The 20859-nt window shown below is 36.4% G+C and overlaps 1 long non-coding RNA gene across 3 annotated transcripts; it reads right to left on the reverse strand.

Annotated features, from left to right (window-relative positions):
• Window positions 1-262: 262 nt before the first annotated feature.
• LOC112660850 (uncharacterized) lies at window positions 263-20206 on the reverse strand. Of its 3 annotated transcripts, XR_007410085.1 has the most exons (5): window positions 20079-20206; window positions 18273-18394; window positions 15980-16118; window positions 9396-9510; window positions 263-575 (listed from the first exon to the last, which is right to left on the reverse strand). It is a non-coding gene; the product is annotated as an uncharacterized LOC112660850 (long non-coding RNA). The 3 variants fall into 3 exon arrangements; XR_003137258.3 differs by lacking the exon at window positions 18273-18394 and having other exon boundaries at window positions 20079-20200; XR_007410086.1 differs by lacking the exons at window positions 15980-16118; window positions 18273-18394 and having other exon boundaries at window positions 20079-20194.
• Window positions 20207-20859: the final 653 nt, after the last annotated feature.

The raw sequence follows: 20859 nt of genomic DNA on the forward strand, positions 1-20859 counted from the left end.
AAGGCTCTGCCCAATCCATCTCTGAACAGAACAGAGATCCTCTGCTGCTTGAAGATAATAAGCAGGACACTCTGAGAGCTAGCCCAATGGGACTAAATCCTCATCTCAACTTCACACCCATAGACTGACTTTGTATTTGGTTTGTTAACTTACCCCTTGTTGTACCTTGTTTGTCGTGTGAGTTTGTATTGTGCTTTGCTTTGTGTGATGTGGATGAAGCCAAGTTAAATACTTAGCAAAATAACGAGTTTGAAATCCTGAACATGCTTTACAATTGTGTTAATGTTATAACTGAATAAAGCTGACATTGTGGAAAGACACAGCTCATGATATGTGCCTTCATAGCATGGTTGAGACAAGCAGGAATAGTACTTCTGCTGTTGCACCATGCTGAGACCTGACCTTCGTCATTGGTCTAGATTAAAGGAGTCAGTTAGGGATCCCTGGGTGGCGCAGCGGTTTGGCACCTGCCTTTGGCCCAGGAGACCAGGGATCGAATCCCACGTCGGGCTCCCGGTGCATGGAGCCTGCTTCTCCCTCTGCCTGTGTCTCTGCCTCTCTCCCTCACTGTGTGCCTATCATAAAAAAAAATAATAATAATAAAGGAGTCAGTGGCATTTCTTGAGGGCCTGTACCTTAGTTCAAATTTTTACCTGGTCTACAAGCCAGTGAGGTTACTTACTGCTATAAAGAGAAGGGAAACACCCAGAAATAACCAAATAATCTGGGTATTAAATGTTAACATGCACTTCCACCTGATGTCTCCAACTCCAGTATGAAGGTATCAACCTCCTCTATGCAAAGCTTTTTGCTAAATACTTTAAGGCATCTTTGTCATACACAAAAAAGAGGGTAGAGGGGTGCCTAGGTGTTTTAGTTGGTTAAGCATCTGACTCCTGATTTTGGCTCAGGTCATGATCTCAGGGTTGTGAGATTGAGCCCCATGTTAGGCTCTGTACTGAGTATGGAGCCTGCTCTGGATTCTCTTTCCCCCTCCCTGTGTCTTCCCCATCACCCTTACTTGCAGACACATTTTCTCTCTCTCAGAAAAAAAAAAGAAAAAAGTACAGCAAACTTTTGCAATCTCCAAGGTTAAGTCAGCTAACAATTGAAGTATTAGGATAATAATAATTCTAGTTTGCCAATAATTGAATAGAGTAATCAAATAATCAAACAAGGGGTAATAGCAAATGAAGAGACAAATAGGTCACTGGAGTAGAATAAAGAAATACACTCCCATAAATATAAACTACTAATCTCTGACAAAGAAGTAAAAACAATACAACGCAGCAAAGATAATCTCTTCAACAAATGGTGTAGGAACAACTGCAGATCTGCATGCAAAAAAATAAGTATACAGATCTCATACCCTTAACAAAAATTAACATAAATGGATCACAGTCCGAAGTATAAAAAACAAATTATAAAACTCCTAGAAGATATCATAAGGAAAACAGAGATGACTATAGGGATGAAGATGCCTTTTCAGATACAACAAAGATAATGATCCATCTATGAAAGACATAATTGACAAGCTGGAGTTCATTAAAATTAAAAGTTGCTGTGCAAAAGATATTATCAAGAGAAAGAAAAGACAAGCCACAGAATGAAGGAAAATATTTGCAAAAGACATATCTGGTAATGGGACCATTATCAAAAATATACAAAGAATTCTTAAACCTCAACAATCAGAAAACAAACAATTCAATTAAAAAATGGGCCAAAGATCTTAGCAGGTACTTCAGCAAGAAGATATACAGATGGCAAATAAGCATATGTAAAGATGTTCCCCATCATATGTCATAAGGGAAATGAAAATTTAAAAATGAGATTCTACTACATACCCATTTGAATGCCCAAAATCTAGAACAATGATAACACCAAATACCAGAAAGTATATGGAACAGCAGGAGCTCTCATATGTTGCTGGTGGGGAATGCAAAATGTTACAGCCACTTTGGAAGACAGTTTGGTGGTTTCTTACAAAACTAAACATATTCTTACCATACAATACAGAAGTCACATTTCTTGGCATTTGCCCCAAGAAGTTGAAAACTTATGTTCACCCAAAACCTGCAGAGTGAGAGATCATGAGGGACATAGATGACACAGGTCATGTGCGACCTAAGTCATCATGCTTTGTCCAAACTCACAGAATGTATAACACCACGTGTGAACCTAAAGATAAACTACAGGCAATGAATGATTAAGAGCATTAAAGTAGGTTCATCCTTGTTACAAAAAATATACTATTCAGGGAGGTTATGCATGTGTGGGAGCAGGAATATGTGAGTAATTTCTGTACCTTTCTCTCAATTTTTTGTAAACCTAAAACCTCTCAAAAATACAATCCATTAGAAAAAGACACATGTAAAACAATAACATTAACATTTCAAGAATTTCTGGTTTTCAAGTCGACTTTATCAAATACGATTTAATTAAGGAGTCCCTAAATAAAACTGGAGAATATTTATTTTTCTCTTATGTAAATTGCTGTGATCAGAGGTTTCTGTCAACATTTTAAGACTTTCCTCAGAAAGGAAGAGAGAGGGGCAGCCTGGGTGGCTCAGTGGTTTAGCGCCGCCTTCGGCAAAGGGTGTGATCCTGGAGACCCAGGATCAAGTCCCACCTCGAGCTCCCTGCATGGAGCCTGCTTCTGTCTCTGCCTATGTCTCTGCCTCTCTCTTTCTCTCTGTGTGTCTCTCATGAATAAATAAATAAAATCTTTAAAAAGAAAAAAGAAGATAGACCCAATAAACTATAAATTCAAGGATATACAATATAATACATTTTTACTGTGAACAAATACCAGTTTAAGAAGCTGAGCTTCTGACTTATTAAAATTGTGCCAATAGGGAAGCCTGGGTGGCTCAGTGGTTAAGCGATTGCCTTTGGCTCAGGGTGTGATCCTAGAGTTCTGGGATGGAGGCCCACATGGGGCTCCCTGCATGGAGCCTACTTCTCCCTCTGCCTAAGTCTCTGCCTCTCTCCTCCTATGTCTCTCATGAATGAATAAATAAAATTTTAAAAAAATAAAATAAAAAATAAAATTGTGCCAATAAAACATCTCTAGGGCATTATTAAATACTTTCACAAAAACATCTCTCACTTATTCATGGCCAAAACTATTTCCTTTTCAGCATCTACTTGATTAATCTATATGTTCTTACTGGTTGGAATGGATCGTCAGACCTGCTCACAGGTCTCCCTTGTAATAGCCCTGCTACAGGTGACAAGGTGACAGATTGGAGATCTATGCATTTATCATCTGTATGCTTCCCTTGACATCTGAAATGACTCCTGACAGTACCAGTGCTAGAAAACAATTATGGTAAGAAACCAGGTAGGGAAAATGACTTCAGTGCAATTCCTAGGAGACAGAGCAACCTGAGGTGATGCATTGGAAGAAGAGCAGAGTAGAGCCATTGGGGGAGAGACCTTGTAAGTGATCTCAGTTACAGACACAAAAGGTCTCTTTACTAACACAGTTTGAGCAAGGTACACAAGACTCATTCAATATTTAGAAGGCTAAATTATCTTATAATTTCCTGACAATTTGGGATGAAAATTGACAAATATCCCAGAAGGAGAAAGCACCCCTCTGATTAAATAGACTATCAACAGCTTCACTGCTACAACCAATGCAGTTCTCTTGTATAGACGAGCTGGTTTGCTATGCAATGACAGGTTTGATCATCCATGTCATTGTGCATAGATAAACACTAAACCTCCATGAGCTTTGATTTTATCATCAACAACGTGGGTATAATTATTTTAATAGCTTAAGGACTATCAGAGTAAAAGGGTTTGCAAATTATACAACTCCCAAGCAAAAGAGTTTTCTCTTATGTTCTTAACATCTATGCTATAAATTAATTTAAATGTTAAATTTGGATTTTTATTTTGGAAGCAGGTCTGAAATCCTGTTCCACTATAAACACATGTATGTATACACATATACACATACGTCAGTTATTCATAGGTTTTGCATTTGTAAAAACCTTAATATTTTTAGTTATAGGTAACCATCAACATCTTATAATAAAAATTCACGACTCTAAAAGCCTGCAAAATATGTCCTAGCTTTCTGGCTCTGAAGATTTATGAAAATAATTGATTCAAGGAGCCAGACACTCTAAGCAAGAACAGCAGAAACAACAGAAGACACCAAACACTTCACTTGCTGGAATTCTGAGATAGAGTTTATTCAATTTGTTTAAGATGCAAATGAAAATTATAACTCCACCAAATGAATGTGTATATAAGCAGATGAGAAGGAGATGACAGAGATACTAGAGAAAAGAAAATATTTCACCAACGATGACTGAGGATTTTGCACTTCATTAAAAAGCAGACAAAGAAAATCCAAAGCAGGGCAGATATGAAGAAATCCACATGTAGAAACGTCCTGGTGAAATAAGACAATATAAAAGACAAAAAAAATTTTAAGATTTATATATTTATTTTACAAAAAGAGAGAGCCTGGGAGGGGGGAGGGAGAGGGAAGAAATCTCAAGCAGACTCTGTGCTGAGCTTGGAGACTGACATGGGGTTCAATCTCACGACCTTGAGATCACAACCTAAGCTGAAATCAAGAGTTGGACACTCAACTGACTGTGCCACTCTGGCACCCCAAAAGACAAAACATTTTGAGAGAGGTCTTAGAAACCATCAAAGATCCTTCATAAGTTATATAATTTAAAGATAGACTTTATAATATAAACATAAGCAAAGATATATAGTGAACCTAGTATAACTTTTTGAAATACGCTGGCAGAGGTTCTCTCTTTGAACAAACTCTAACCAAACTTCTCTGAATCATCTTCTCAACTAGGGTCCAACATGGGCTTATAAAAATGAAAAATGATTTGTGAAAAAAAAATTCTTTTATGCATTCACTTCCTTCCACATAAAAAGACTGAAAAGTAAGACATAGTTTCCAATAGCTTAAGGTTGCACATGATCCTGCCCCTCTTAACCTTTCACCCAAAGTGAGAAAGCTCAAGGTTGCCCAAAGAATTTATTGTTTGTTCTAGCCGACACCCAAGGATAGGCCCCTCTGACCACTGCTTGTTAGAGCACTTTCTATAAAGGACCTGCAATTGTGAATTCTTTGTCTCTCTGGGCTGTATTTCCCACCACTCACCAGTTTCTCTCAAGAACCTAAAAACCATTCCTTTGGAAGATAACCCATCAGCAAAGGAGCCTCTGATCCCCAGTTTCTGGGGGGAGGATGGCATAGCTAGCAGACCCAACTGGCCCAACCAACATCTACACTGTCTAACCTCCTTTTTCTTCTTCTTTTTTTTTTTTTTTTAAGATTTTATTTATTTATTCATAAGAGACACAGAGAGAGGCAGAGATACAGGCAGAGGGAGAAGCAGGCTCCATGCAGGGAGCCCCACATGGGACTCGATTCTGGAACTCCAGGATCATGCCCTGAACCAAAGGCAGATGCTCAACCACTGAGCCACCCAGGTGTCCCTATTTGTATTCTTCCAATGAGGATTTACATTTGTTTCTGATAGTTACCTAAGGCCATGCAAAACCCAGGTGATATGAATTCAAATAGGAGTTCACTGGGTAGATCTTTTCCTTGTGTCCTGTCCAGTACCAGGGCAATTTTTCTCTTAGTTGCCTGGAGGACGTTAATGAGATAGATTTAGTTTGGTTCTCTTTTACCTTTAAAGGCATAGTTCTTGGATTACTAGGTGGAGAGACAAGGGTCTCCTAATACCATCTTCATCATGGACAAGTTCCACTGAGTAGCTCTGCCTCTAGGGAGACCTCAAAAGCCGCCAGCTGTCAGGTTGGCAAATTCAGCTCAACGACTTTCCCCTTCTGGGGGTTCCTCAAGCTCAATCATGATGACTTACTAGCCAAACAAGTTTACTTGCTAATGCTTTTATCAGCATTTAACAATGAGTTGTTTTCAGGATGCCGGGGTGGCTCAGTGGTTGAGTGTCTGCCTTTGGCTCAGGTCGTGATCCCGGAGTCTTGGGATTGAGTCCCATATCGGGCTCTCTGCATGGAGCCTACTTCTCCCTCTGCCTGTGTTTCTACATCTCTCATAAATAAAATCTTAGAAAAAAAGAAAAACAATGAGTTGTTTTCAACTGGTAAATAACTTGATTTACTATATTACTACTGGAAATGAATTTCCTGAAAACCCACTAAACCTGTTAAGTATTAAAGAAATTGTACAGGTGCCCAAACCCTACAAACCTGTGATATTTCTACCCCTGAAGTTATCCTCTGAGCCCCTTCAACAAGGCGGGCTAGAGTTCTAGCCTTTGAGGAGGAGGCTTATTATCAGAGGTTTGTATCTGGAAATTCAAAGAAAAAATTAAATAAGTGACATATGAAGTCATAGTCAATGAGGCTGTATAAAAATTTCAAAAGTCAGGAAAGGTTTTGCCCCAATGTTCACATGTAACAAGAGCTATGTTCTGAAGACCTCGTGATTCATCCCCTCTCTGAGAAAGCCACAGTTCAATTTAAAAGATGTATCTTAGGACGACTGAGTGGCTAAGTAGTTGAATGCCTGCCTTTGGCTCAGGGCATGATCCTGGCGTCCTGGGATCGAGTCCTGCCTGTGTCTCTGCCTCTCTTCGAGTCTCTCATGAACATATAAATAAAATTTAAAAAAAGATTTCTCTCAATGGCATTTTAAATCAGACTATTTTTATTTTTAATCAGAAAATATAATCCCCTCAGCATATAGAGCAGAATACTCCTATTATTGTGACTGGCTAATCTTCATGTACATGTTAGTAAATAATATGTATACAATACCAAAAGATCAACATCCTGAATTTATGGAGTAGATAAAGGGAAAATAAAATTCCCCACAGTATTTTTCCAAACACCTGGGAACTGAGTGGCAGGCATGCTGAGCACAAGAATCCAGGGTAAAATAAATATGTATCTCCCAACCAGGAGTCTGAGTGATTTTTCACACAGCTAGACATTTGTAAGTATGTACCTCTCAATCAGAAATACACCACATAGAAATGTAATAATTAGGTATATAATATCTTGAGCTAGATTAAGAAAAAAACCTGCCTTGCCAAATAGCATCTGATTAGCTATTTGAAAGTTATACAAACTTACAAGGTCATGAGTACTCTTGAAAACTGTTTCTGAGAATTCATTGCAAAGACTGGTATTTTGGAAATTAATAGAACACTTGGGACTATTTTAAGTAGAGAAAATTTAATTTTAAAAAAGTGGTCATAAAATACAAACTCCTAGTTACAAGATGAATAAAATTCTGGTGATAGAACATTCAGCACCATGTAACTATACCTAATGATATTGTATCATATATTTGAAAGTTGCTGAAAGAGTAGATCATAAAAGTTCTCACCAAAAACAAAATAAAACAAAAATGTGTGAGAGTATGGTGATGGATGTTAACTGGACTTACTGTGGTGATCATTTGCCAATAGATGCCTATACCAAATCATTAGTTTGTACAACAGAAATAGAATATTGTATATATGCCATTTATATCACAATTTTTTTTAATTTTTATTTATTTATGATAATCAGAGAGAGAGAGAGAGAGAGAGAGGCAGAGACACAGGCAGAGGGAGAAGCAGGCTCCATGCACCGGGAGCCTGACGTGGGATTCGATCCCGGGTCTCCAGGATCGCGCCCTGGGCTAAAGGCAGGCGCCAAACCGCTGCGCCACCCAGGGATCCCCTATATCACAATTTTAAAAAATGAGTGAAATAAAGGCAATTTAAGGTTTTGTTGTTATTGTTAAGCAATACAGTCATCAACAGTAAAAGTTTTTATTGTATTAATCAACTTCAGGATTTCAAACACTAGTTTCCTCCTTACATATCAGTCATTTTATATCGGAGCATGCTGAAATTCTGATCTAACAGCTCCCTTAACAATAGAAGTTAATAAATTTGAATCGCTGACTTATTCATTTGTTTCATCTCTGCCATAATTTATGCTATATTAAAATTGTAGGCAAGAGTGACACAATGCCTAACAAATAACAAAAAGCATGATGGTTAAACCATATGTTCAGATGTAGACATTTTCCTTTTCTTTCTTTTTTTTTAAAGATGTGTTTATTTTAGAAAGAGAGAGTGTGTGTATGTGTGTGTGTGTAGAGGCAGAGGGAGAGAGAGAATCCTCAAGCAGATCTCACACTGTGTTCGATCTCCCTGAGATCATGACCTGAGCTGAGATCATGACCTGAGCCAAAAGCAAGAGTAGGACACTCAACTGACTGAGCCTTCCAGGAGCCCCAGTAGTAGACAGATATTCTAATCAGATATTTACAAGGCTAGCAATAATTAATATTTATTTTGTGTATGAATACAACTAAGGAAGATATTACTAGGGCATGGCATGGGTAAAAGATTTCAAAATAGCACACAGCATGTATGATCAAAATATTGATATTAATAGTCATTGTGTGATATATAGACAGTGCATTTTACACAATGATATTTATATTTTGGCTTCTTTTATATGTCTAAATTCACAAATGTTAAATGTATACTCAATCCTAAATATTCTGGAAGATGATAAGACATTAGAAAATATTAAGACTACATTTTGAGAAAGAAAATAACATGCATCCACATTAAGGAGTTGCTTGCAACACAAGAAGCTCTAATCTTTAACTGCTGGAATAATTTATCCTGATCTAAGTGTTCATAGTTTATCTTGCATTATGTCATCAAAATAATAAATTTTATTTAGAAAATATATGTTTGTATTCTCATTACTTAGCATTAAGTCTTTCCTCTAAAATGAAATTTAAGCCACAATCTGATTTTTAATAACATTGTCCTATTCTGTCTTTGGGTAACTTTTTGTAACTCTTGCCTGAATTTGACCATTTGAGATTGCTCTTATTTATGAGTTACACATCATCTTTTGACATTTTTTGTGCATGAATCTTTTTCAACATTGCTGATTAAAACCTCAGAGTAGATTCCTTCAAACAAAGAATTTCTAAGCCTCTTCACATGAAGCAAACTATAACTTCCTATTATCTCTCTATGACACTGTCATGTTCATCATACTCCTGAGAAATTACATTAAAAACTTAAAAAATCAAATAGGTTAAAGTAGTCTCAAATGTTTTCAGTGGTTAATATCCAATTAAACTCACATAATGTAATTTCTATAATTATATTCCTGAAAGGAAACAATTCACATGTTAACAAGTTCTTTTTTCTACAAAGGTTTATCTATACAGATCTTTGTAAGCTTTTGAGATCTTGACTTTAAGTCCTTTACTTCCTGTTCACCACTTCTTGTTTTGACACATCCCAGGTGCTCCTCCATCTAAGTTTTCACTGAGACATCCATGGCATTAACCCTAGAGGCATGTCTGTATCTGCCCTACCCTCCATACTCACATTTTCTTACTTGCCTCACATGGATCCACGGGCAAACATTCTAAGTCCACGTCTCCACTGTACTTGCACAGGAGACAACTCAACTCTGACCAGCACCTCTACCTAAGCACAGCAGCTGAAAAGAAAAAAAGGATTAGTATGCTGCCAAGTGTCCCTCAAAATTCATGACCACAATTCTCAAATGCATACTCAACAATAAACCACAGTGCGGTATATTGACTAAGGTAACAGATCTGCATTTATTTAAGAGTTACCCATGCAACCTTAATACTATATTTTCATCTTGAAGTAAGGATGATAAAAATAAAATTGGCCACAAATTATGTTGTGAGGTTTATTGAGTAAACCAGTGTAAAGCATGCATAAGTGCTCTGGATGTTTTTAGTGCTCTACAGATTGTAGTTATTATTTATGCATTCTCTGAACTTTGCAACAAATATTTATAATTTCTTTTCTTCTTAGATCTCCAAACCTACCTCCCACCCTCACTATCAACTGATAGCTGTGCCATAACTCTTTGAAAAGATAGAAGCACCAGGAGTTACTCTTTAAAGCTCCACCTCCCCCAATTTATCAACCCAACTTCCGCTTTTCCTACTCAAAACAACCTGATCCAGTCATAAGAAAATGCATGGTATGTGAATGGGTCAACAAGCATGTGTAGGCCTCCCACAACAAAAGGGTCTACTGGTATACCTCGTACTTCTGCTCTTCCTATGTCCATGAAGAAGAGGCAAATGGAAAACACCCTTCAAGAGAAAAAAATAACCTAAAGGAATTTTCAGTCTTTTAATGGGGAGGAGGGGAATGGATAAAATCATTTGTGTTTTTTTCACAATTATTCTTCCTTTTTATAAGCCCATTTGGACCCTAGTTGAGAAGATGATTCAGAGGAGTTTGTTCAAAGAGAGAATCTCTGCCAGTGTATTTCAACAAAGTTATACTAGGTTCACTATATATCTTTGTTTATGCTTATATTATAAATAGTCTATCTTTAAATTGCATAACTTTTGAATGGCTTAAAGTTTTCATGGTTTCTACAATCTCTCTTAAATTTTTTTGTCTTATATATTCTCTTATTTCTCCGGGATATTTCTACATGTGGATTTATTTATGTCTGCCCTGCTTTGGATTTTGTTTATTTGTCTGCTTGCTTTTTAAATTAAGTGGAAAATCCTCAGTCATCCTTAATGAAATATTTTCTTTTCTCTATTACTTACTTCTGTCATCCCCTTCTTGTCTGCTTATATACACATCCATTTGGTTGAGTTTATAACTTTCATTTGTATCTTTAAAATAAGTAAGCAAATTGAATAAACTCTATCTCAGAATTCCAACAAGTGAAGTGTTTGGTGTCTTCTATTGTTTCTGCTTGTTCTTGCTTAGAAAGTCTGGCTCCTTGAATCAATGATTTTCATAAATCTTAACAGTCAGTAAGCTAGTATACTAGATATATATAGTGTAGACTAGATAGATAATTTATAACATATACTAGCTTCCTTCTTCTTTTCCCAGTTAACAGAGCTGACAGATCTACCTCTGTTCTGCTCTACCTACCCTCAACTGGAAAAGAAGTTGTCATATTCACTTTCCTTTCTGTCTAATCTTCATTCCCTGCTGTAACAGGCTCTCCTGCCAGGTGGAGGGTTAGCTCCATTTAAGTTACATCTTTTGAAATAGCTCTGCCAGTCAGGACAAACTTGACCTTCAGGCACATGAATAGCACAGAATCGTAGGGAGAGCCATCTGCGTGCCCAAGCCTGCCAAGGGTAAACATCCCCAGGCAACACTGCAAATATATTAAATCAGAACCTCTGGGTGATGAGAGCAAATAATATGTCTTTTTCCTAGGATCTCAAAATAATTGTGAGGTACATGAAGTCTGAAAATTGGTCTTTCAAACCTATTTTCTCAACCATTATAACAAATACTTCTCATGTGAGGAAAGTGACTTGCCCAAGGGAACACTGCTTGAATTTAGAATTATACAGTGAACCCAACCTGAACCATTCTGCTTAAAACTCCTATCTTGGGGTGCTTGGGTGGCTTGGTAAGTTAAGCATCTGACTTTGGCTAGGTCAAGATCTCAGGGTCGTAGGATGGAGCCCTATGTCTGGCTCCCTGCTCAGCAGGAATCTGTTTCTCCCTCTCCCTCTCTTTCACTCTTTCTCTAATGAACACATAAATAAAATCTTTAAAAAAATAAATGAAGTGGGACACCTGGGTGACTCAGCGGTTGAGTGCCAGCCTTCGGCATAGGGCATGATGCTGGAGTCCCAGGATCAAGTCCTGCATCAGGCTCCCTGGATGGAACCTGCTTCTCTTTCTGCCTATGTCTCTGCCTCTCTCTCTGTGTCTTTCATGAATAAATAAAATCTTTTAAAAAAAATGAATCTCCTGTCTCCTTCACCTCTTTACCTCTTGGATAAATTAAACCCTTAAGATCTCCTTTCCCACCACTGTAGGCATTGGTTTTGGAGAAACTTGATATTGTTTAAAATGCAAAAAAAAAAAAAAAAAAGAAAAGAAAAAGAAAAAGAAATGCTCCCGTGTGAGAAAAAGGAACTACTAGTTTGGTAGGAAAACACAAAACCAAAACCACAAGAATATTATGCATCAGGAATCAATGGAAAACATAATTTCAAGGAGGAAGGCATTATAAACTCTGTTGCATGCTGCTGATTGATCATTAAAATAAGACCTGTATGTTCACTGATGTTAAAAACCTGCAAGTCCTTGATTATACATATTTTTACTTGCTTATTTGTATTTATGTTTAAGTCTTGATTCCTTCCTTTAATTAATTTTATTTATTAATTAGAAATACTAATTCTTTGTTATAACAATTTACTATTTTATCTCTGCATTATTTTACTGACATTCATAAAACTTTTAATTCTAGCCATACAAATTATTTGCCATTTTGATTTCATTTTTGTTTTTGACAAAATGAAACTGGTTTCATCTTCTGACTATAATGGTTAACACTCATTAAAAATTTAAAATTTGAAAAAAAAATTTGAAATGTGTAAGAAAAAGTAAAAATATTATCTAAAATTTTCCTTTTATACCTTAAAGTTCATAAATGTAAATACATTTGTAAATTTTCTTACAGAAATCTTTCTGTATATATGTATAATCCATACATATTTAAATAAGACCATACTTAAAATGCTAATTTTCAGTTTTTACATAGTAATATATTGTGGAAATACATATATTTTTCCCATTTTTTTCATGATCTCCATGTGAAAATTTTTGCAAGTGGAATGGTGGGTCAAAAGAAAGTAAATTTCATTTTTTCATACATATGCCAAATTATCTTTCTTAAAGTTCATACCATTTTTTAAATCCTTCTCTAATGCTTTCAAATATGTCCACAAATTATTTGATTCTTATTCCTTCAAAGTAGTAGAGCTGTAGAAGTTTACAGATTTCTCTTGGGCTCCCTCTCTCTCTCTCTCAATCTTTCTGCTTTCTCTCAGATTACTTTCTTTGGTGAAAGCTAGATGCTATGCTGTGGGGGCACTCAAGCAGCCCCATGGAAAGATGCATTTGGTGAGGATCTGAAGCCCCTGGCCTCCAGACATATGTGTGAACTTAGAAAACAATCCTCCATCCCAATCAAACTCTCAGATGACTGCAGCCCTGAGAAACTCTGATCCAGAACCTCCAGCTGAGTAATTCCTCATCTCCTGACTCACAGAATCTGTGAGACCACTAACATTTATTGTACTAATCTGCTAACCATGGTGGATAATTTGTTACGCAGCAATGGATAACAATACAGAGCTTAGAACCCAGAATTGCATGCTGATAAAACAAATTCATGAAATGTTAGCATTATTATGAAACTAGGCAACAGTGAAAGTCTAATAAACTTTGAAGAGGGTGATGAAGACAGAATGAGCACCAAACAGACCATGAAAAGAGTCCTGGTAGCAACATCATGACCTTTGGGGAGGCTGCAGGTGTGGAATTAAAGAGAAGTGAGGGAAAGAACTTGCCCACTAGTGTGCATGGTACAGACAGAATTCCAACCTGTGCTTTTAATTCTCATGCAATATGTAACTAGAGCACTCAGAACTGGAGAAACGATATAGAGCTTTTGGACATTATGGGAATCAACCATCTAATAAAAAGTAAGTAGGACTATTTTTTAAATTATTCTTATTTCTAAAAATTGACATGTGGAGGGATTTCAAGAACATTTGTTTAAAAATTAAGAAATCATTATTTCCCATTGAGAAAATATCCCTAGATTAAGTGATATTGTGTTAAAGTACAAAAAAAATACCTATTTAATTTCATGCATTTGTTATTTAGCCTTAAATTTTGAAAAAGAATTTATGTTTTTAAAATATTTTATTTATTTGATAAAAAGAGAAAAAAGTGCATGAGTGGGTGAGGGGCAGAAGGAGAAGCAGGCTCTCGACTGAGCAGGGAGCCTGATGCAGGGCTTGATCCCGGGATTCTGGGGTCATGACCCAAGCCAAAGGCAGACACTTAACTGACTGAGCCACCCATGCACCCCTAAAAATGAATTTAAAGAGAAATTTTTTCCCCTTACTTATTAATTATACCCAAATTCCAGGGGGTAGGCAAAGGGAAGAAGAGTTTAAGTAACAAACTATATATTTAAATAAACATATACATAAATGTATAAGACAATAGAGATGATGGAGAAAACCATATTGCATTTGCTTTACTAATCTTTATTTTGTATTTTAAGTAAAAAAAAAAAGCATACTATATTTCACTGGTGATCACACCTAAAAACTAATTTTATGTAAACTTTTTAAAAATATGTTTCCAAGGAGAAGAATAAATTAAATACCATTGATCAAATGTCAGTGAATAAAAGTCTCAGTGGCCAAAGCAGTAAGTAAGTTTTTAAAAGTGGGATGAATTCTTTAAATGGGGATTACTGGGTGGCTCAGCAGCTGAGCATCTGCCTTTGACTCAGGGCATGTTCCTGGAGTTCTGGGATCGAGTCCCGCATCGGGTTCCCTGCACGGAGCCTGCTTCTCCCTCTGCCTGTGTCTCTGCCTCTTCTCTGTGTTTTTCATGAATAAATGAAGCAAATCTTAAAAAAAAAAAAAAAAAAAAAGAATTCTTTAAGGGGTTTACTTCTATCCAGTAAAACTTTTCATATGTTGCAAATTAGGGTAGGAGAGCTTATAAAGTAAACTTTCTCTCTTCCTAAGGCAGACAATAACAAGGAATTGTGTTAATTAAAATTGCAGTGAGAAACAGAAAGAGCCCAGGCCACTTAGGGATTGCTTAGCCTTTCATTTCATATTTAGAAGGTGTCATATTTGCAGATACTTTAGGGTTTTGCATTTGGCATAACTAATCTTATTATTAATTTAGTAGATGATTTTCCTTTTATCTGAGCATCGTTTTACTCTGACTGAAAGGGGATTTTATTTACTTTTCCAAATTCATATGATTTAATAATTACTGAATTGAAGCTTCTACACAGAGAGATGCTCAGCTTATTTTCTGTGAAATTAGTCAAGGTAATAATTAGGATTGCAATGACTTCTATGTATTGCAATTCATAATGTGGCATCTCCTTTCTTACAGCATTACTTTCCTCCCTTAGGATATAATGTTGCATTGAGAACATCATTCAGGGTGTGCTTGCCAACTTAGCAGACAAGAAGAGTAGAATGAGCTTCTGATTTTTCGAAGCAGTGCCCAATCCATTGAATTAAATACTCCAAGGGACAATATTATGAATATCTTTATGACCAAAGCTATTGAGCTATTCCAGCTCAAGATAAAATAAAAATTATTATTCATCTACATATTTGCATTCATCTTTACAAATGGATGTATTGTGAAAAAAGACATCCTACATGATATAGCTTGATATAAGAATAGAAAAAAATCAGATGTTTGCCCTAGAATATCTCCAGTCTTTCTTCAGATCTCTGACTTGCATGCAGCTAAATTTCTTCCAATTGTTCTGTGCTTCTACACATAGTCTATTACCAAAAGAAAACATGTTGCTTAACTTTCAGCAAACAGCCTTGACCACAATGCTTTGGATTTTTGAAAATTATTCTTTCATTATGGAGCATATTTTGGTTTAGTTCACAAAGCAGATCTGTATCACCACTGAGCATCATCTTTTTAATTGATCTCATGCTTCTGTGTACCAGCTAAGAATCATTCCTCTCTTCAACTTTTTTTTTTTTATCTTGACTACTGTCTAAATACCATCTCCAAAGAATCATTGCTTACAAGATGATGAAGGGAAATAGTGACCACCCAAACACAAAAATGTGACTGACCACCTGGATCCCTCTTGAGTCACTCTCAATGTCTCAGTCCCATGACGAACCATGTGATTCAGGAAAATTATAATTTACTGTGGTTATTGACCTTCTGCATTATTTGCAAATAATGAAAACCACAAGTTTTCAATCTACATAAGTTTATATAGCACATCTTTACCAGAGGAAAAAAAATACACATAAAGCCACAGCTGAGCTAGATAAAATAGGATTATGTCATCACCTACATGTATTTCCTGGATCTTTTCATCATGACCATATCCCCTTTCTCACTGATACCTGAGATCAAATGTGTCTGGTTGCCCAGAGCCTTGTAGGTCTTGCTCAGTTTGTTTGAGGAGGCAAATCCAAGCCAGAATTTTGATGATAAACTACAACCGCCCATCGAAAGCTTTTTTCTCCACTGTTCTTTGTGGTCCTGGAATTTATAATGAATGGACTTAATTTACAACATTCATAATCATATCAACTGGAGATAATTATTTGTATATTACCTTTAAGAAAACATCTGCATGTATGAATTTGTTCTGCAAGTCTTCAGATCCATTTAATGATATAAAAAATGATAGTTTTTGCAGCAGTGGAAAGCTCTCAATATTAAGATTAGAAGGTTTCTGAGGATTTTGTGCTCTCCAGTCACATCAGGGTAGCCTGTCTTGGTCACTTCCTCTAACAAAAGTTAACTGTTCCTCTGAATCTGACGAAAGTGATTCAAGCTCCAGAGATGTTTGAAATAAAACTGCATAATTGGTTCTTACTTGTAAAACTATATGTGGTGACTAGAATTCTATTGTTGGTATTCATTTCAGTCATAAGTAGATTCAGGTTTAAATATACTCTGATATATAAGCCATTTAAACGGACCTGGAGTAACTTGGTCAACCCAGACTGTTATCTTAAGGTTAAATTAACTCAGAAATATCTTCGAGTCCTGAGGAATATTTTTCCTCATTTGTTTCTTCAATGAGTATTAATTAACTTTCTTCTTTGGGAAAAATTGTGTAGCGTTTGCCAAATTGCAGTTGTTCAAAAATATACACTCTTCTGAATCATCAGTGTTGTTGACGGGTGCACGTGTGTGTGTGTGTGTGTGTGTGTGTGTGTGTGTGTGTATCTGTGAAACATGATATGTTTGGACTAGCTGATTCCAAAGACCCTGCTACCTGGAAACCATTTCCATTTGTTTTCTCTATTTACCTATCACTTCAAGGGGATGAACTGTTACATAAACTCAAATTATTGCAACTATTTTTTTTAGCATTATGCAACAATAAAGTCTTCTTATATTTGATTACTTGTTAAGAAGGAAATATGAAGAACCATATGATGTGACATAGAGGCAGATTATTTGGGCTTGCATTCTAATTCTAACCTTTTATTAACTATATGACATTAAGTCATTTATACAGTTTGGCTCTCCATCTTGTCAGTGCAGACTGAAATAACATTATCTATCTAGAAACTTCACAAGCTTCAGTGAAATGAGAGAGAAATGTATGTTGAAATGCTTGCAGCAGGGGCAGTTGGGTGGTTCAGTCAGTTAAGTGACTGCCTTTTAGCCCAGATCATGGTCCCAGAGTCCTGAGATAGAGCCCCGAGTTGGGCTCCACACTCAGCACTGAGTATGCTTCTCCCTCTTCCTCAGTCCTTTCCCACCACTCGTGCTCTCTCTCTTTCTCAAATAAATAAATAAATAAATAAATAAATAAATAAATAATAAATAAATAAATAAAATCTTTTAAAAATGTTTGCAGCATTATAGAGCTATGCAAATGCCTATTAGCTATTCCTGCAAACATAATGCTTTGTTTAAATTTCTCTCTTTGAAATGCAGGAGTGATTGAGTTGGATGATAAAGAAATAAAGGTTGATAAAGATCACAAAAATGGGCCAACAGGGAAAGAAAGAATTTTTATAAGAAATATGGCCAATGTGGTTGTTATTGTGTAAAAGAATGCCAAGTTGTCAATGATCCTGTGGGTACAAAGTTGGTAAATCAGTCTAGCGCCAAGATGTCTATACTACATCACTCTATCCATATTAAAATGATTATGAGTTACTAGTACAGGTTACCAATATGACAATACCAGAAAAGGGCACAATAAGTAAGTATGCTGCTATAGAGAAAAAAGAAATTAGTATCAATTCTTATATAAACATTTAAATGGGAAATATTTTCCTATCCACATTTACAACTCGAGCCTTATATACCTGTAACCTAAACGCCTTTCTCTTACACAAAAAAATGAAATAAGGGACACAGATGAAATTTGGAGAATGAAAAAGATAAATAAAATGATAAATTTCCATGGGGAAGCTTCCACATAAAGTGAGTCAAAATAAAAATCAAAATTCTTCACCAGGAAAATTTTAAAAATGGTGGAGGATATGATTCAAGAGAATGGATAATGTGAATATACATTTTTTAAAGCCAATCTAAGATGTGATAATACAAGGATGCTAGTGCAGGAGGCTGCAGGCCCCTGGGGCTTCCTAATTGGGTATACTTCGTCAGGTTTTCTCATCTCTTTGTGTTTCCTTTCCCCATTTACAGCATAAAGGTTACACTTACATATCCTTTGGATCCTTTATGACCATTAAATGCATTAGTATGTAGTAAGCATTTAGAATAGGACTCAGTGTAAGAAACGTATCCATGGAGAGAAAACTTCTTAAAGCTCAAAATAGGTAGATCTACAGAGAAAAAATAAAAACATGCACTATTTTGCACCCTGGATATTAACATCTACCATATATACCTTACCTATTAGACCACTGGGGTTTTAACATTATATATATTATGGTTATTTTGATGGGGAAGTTGAAATAAAGATTCAAGAACATGTACAGATACTAAATCCAGAGTAAGTTTCAGTAATTATTTGACACGTATCTAGTTTTTGAGAATGCCATCTAAAGGTCAACAATAAAGGCATCTATGTCAAACAAAAAGAAGATAATAGTGTTGCTGGAATACAGGACAGACTTCATAGAACATTCCTGGGGTAATTACATCAATTCAGTGAATACAGATGGTCTTGTCTTTTTCACAACCATAATGTTTCATGTGCCTCCACAGAGATCAGTTTTATAACAACTACAACATGTGTTATAATTCTACCTAGACAATTCAGCCTTAGTCTTTTCAATTGACAGGAATGTTTAGATACAAAATCAGACCTCTGGGCACCGGGGTGACTCAGCGGTTTAGCGCTGCCTTCAGCCCAGGGCATGATCCTGGAGACCCAGGATCGAGTCCCACATTGGGCTTCCTGCATGGAGCCTGCTTCTCCCTCTGCCTGTGTCTCTGCTTCTCTCTCTCTCTCTCTCTGTGTCTCTCGTGAATAAATAAAAAATAAAATAAAATAAAATAAAATCTCAAAATCAGACCTCTGAATATGAAGCATCTGTCAGTAATAAGCAAGACACAGATTCTAGTCCCAGCATTTGCAATAGGAATGTTAAGGCAACTGGTATGGACAAAAACAAAGAAATAAAAAATTAAAAAAAATGTGAGTAAGGCTGCCCTTAGTAAGATATGGTTTAAGAATAGAAATAGAGGCAGTTAAAACATCTAAAATAAAGAGTTAACAAGTTGTTGAGGGAAGAAAAAATCAAACCCTACCAGTCAGTATTAGTTCTTACTTGACTTCTACATTAGAAATTCCTATTTTCTGACTCCTTAATTTTCTCTAAGAGCCACCCATTAAATATTTACTACAAAGTTACATGATGATGTTGTTATGGTCCTCCTCACAATTAATTTCTTCATACAAACAATTCATAAAATCATTGAGTTCCTCCCACTGATCTGGTTTTCTTAGGCATTATGCTAATTCCTAGAGATGCAAGTGAATTCCAGGCAAAAATGGAAAATTTAACTAACAAATGAAGAATATTGTTTGAGCAAACTGTCACTGTGCTACATTAAGGGGAAATGATAAAGACACAAACAAATGATCCCTAGAGCAAAGTGATGAAAGTTGCCAGCAGCCAAGAAGTGTGGGATGACTTAGAAGAAGTAACTGCAGAGTTGGTATACAAATTTACAGGACAAGAAGAACTCTGTAAGGAGAAATCAATTGGCAGCACCCAAACCAATTGATAAATTATGGCTAAGGATTTCCAGAGCCTTCTCTTTTAAAGAGTCACTGGAGGGGCAGCCCCGGTGGGGCAGTGGTTTAGCGCCGCCTGCAGCCCAGGGCGTGATCCTGGAGACCCTGGACGAGTCCCACATCAGACTCTCTGTATGATGCCTGCTTCTCCCTCTGCCTGTGTTTCTCCCTCTCTCTCTCTCTCTGTTTCTATGAATAAATAAATAAAATCTTTAAAAAAAAGAGTCCCTGGAAATAGCAAAACTGATTAAAATGGAAGCTACCTTCTTCTTCAGTGAAACAAGGCTGAAAACATGACTTCAAACTGTCACCTTCTAAAGCACGTCCTCAAATGCTGTTATCTCCCAACATAGGTCTTCTCAGACTTTAGGCAAAAACAGATTTGTCTGAGAGGAAATGACATAATTCTTAAAGCCTATAAACATACCTTTATTAGGTCATAAAAAGAGGATCACCGGACAGGTTCTGGAAGTAGTGAGGTGATGCCTGTATAGATAGTTCCACATTAGAGTCTAGGGGAGTTAGAACTCATACTGCAACTTTTTTTTTCCCCTTACAATCTAACAAGCCTTCATAAAGAATGCAGAACACAACAGAAATCGTCACACTTAGGGAATTTCTGCTAGGAACCACCCTGGAAGCTCAAACCTTAGATAGTATTGTCCAAAGTTAAAGACCGTAACACATTTTATGAGCATGATTTTGGGCAGGGGTGGTGGGGGTGAAGGACTTGAATCAGAGCCGCAGCCTGCCTCGGGTTACCCCCAGCCCACTCCTTAGCACAGAATTTAATGAAGATCTTTTCCATTCAAAGATCAACTTTAGTAACAAAGGAGACCATGGAGAAAGTATACACAAATTCAGTGCTTTAAAATAAAGACAAATGACCAGAATTTTGAAGATTATAATCCAGAAAACACAATACAGGTACACACAAACTCAAAGAGGGAAACATTTCTAAATAATGAAATGCTGTCCAAAAAGCAATGACCAAATAAAACACTCAAGAGTGGAGAAGGCTTACTAACATAGAATCAATTTAAA

The sequence above is a fragment of the Canis lupus genome, chromosome 4, assembly GCF_003254725.2.
Source record: "Canis lupus dingo isolate Sandy chromosome 4, ASM325472v2, whole genome shotgun sequence".
In the NCBI taxonomy this organism is placed as follows: Eukaryota; Metazoa; Chordata; class Mammalia; order Carnivora; family Canidae; genus Canis; species Canis lupus.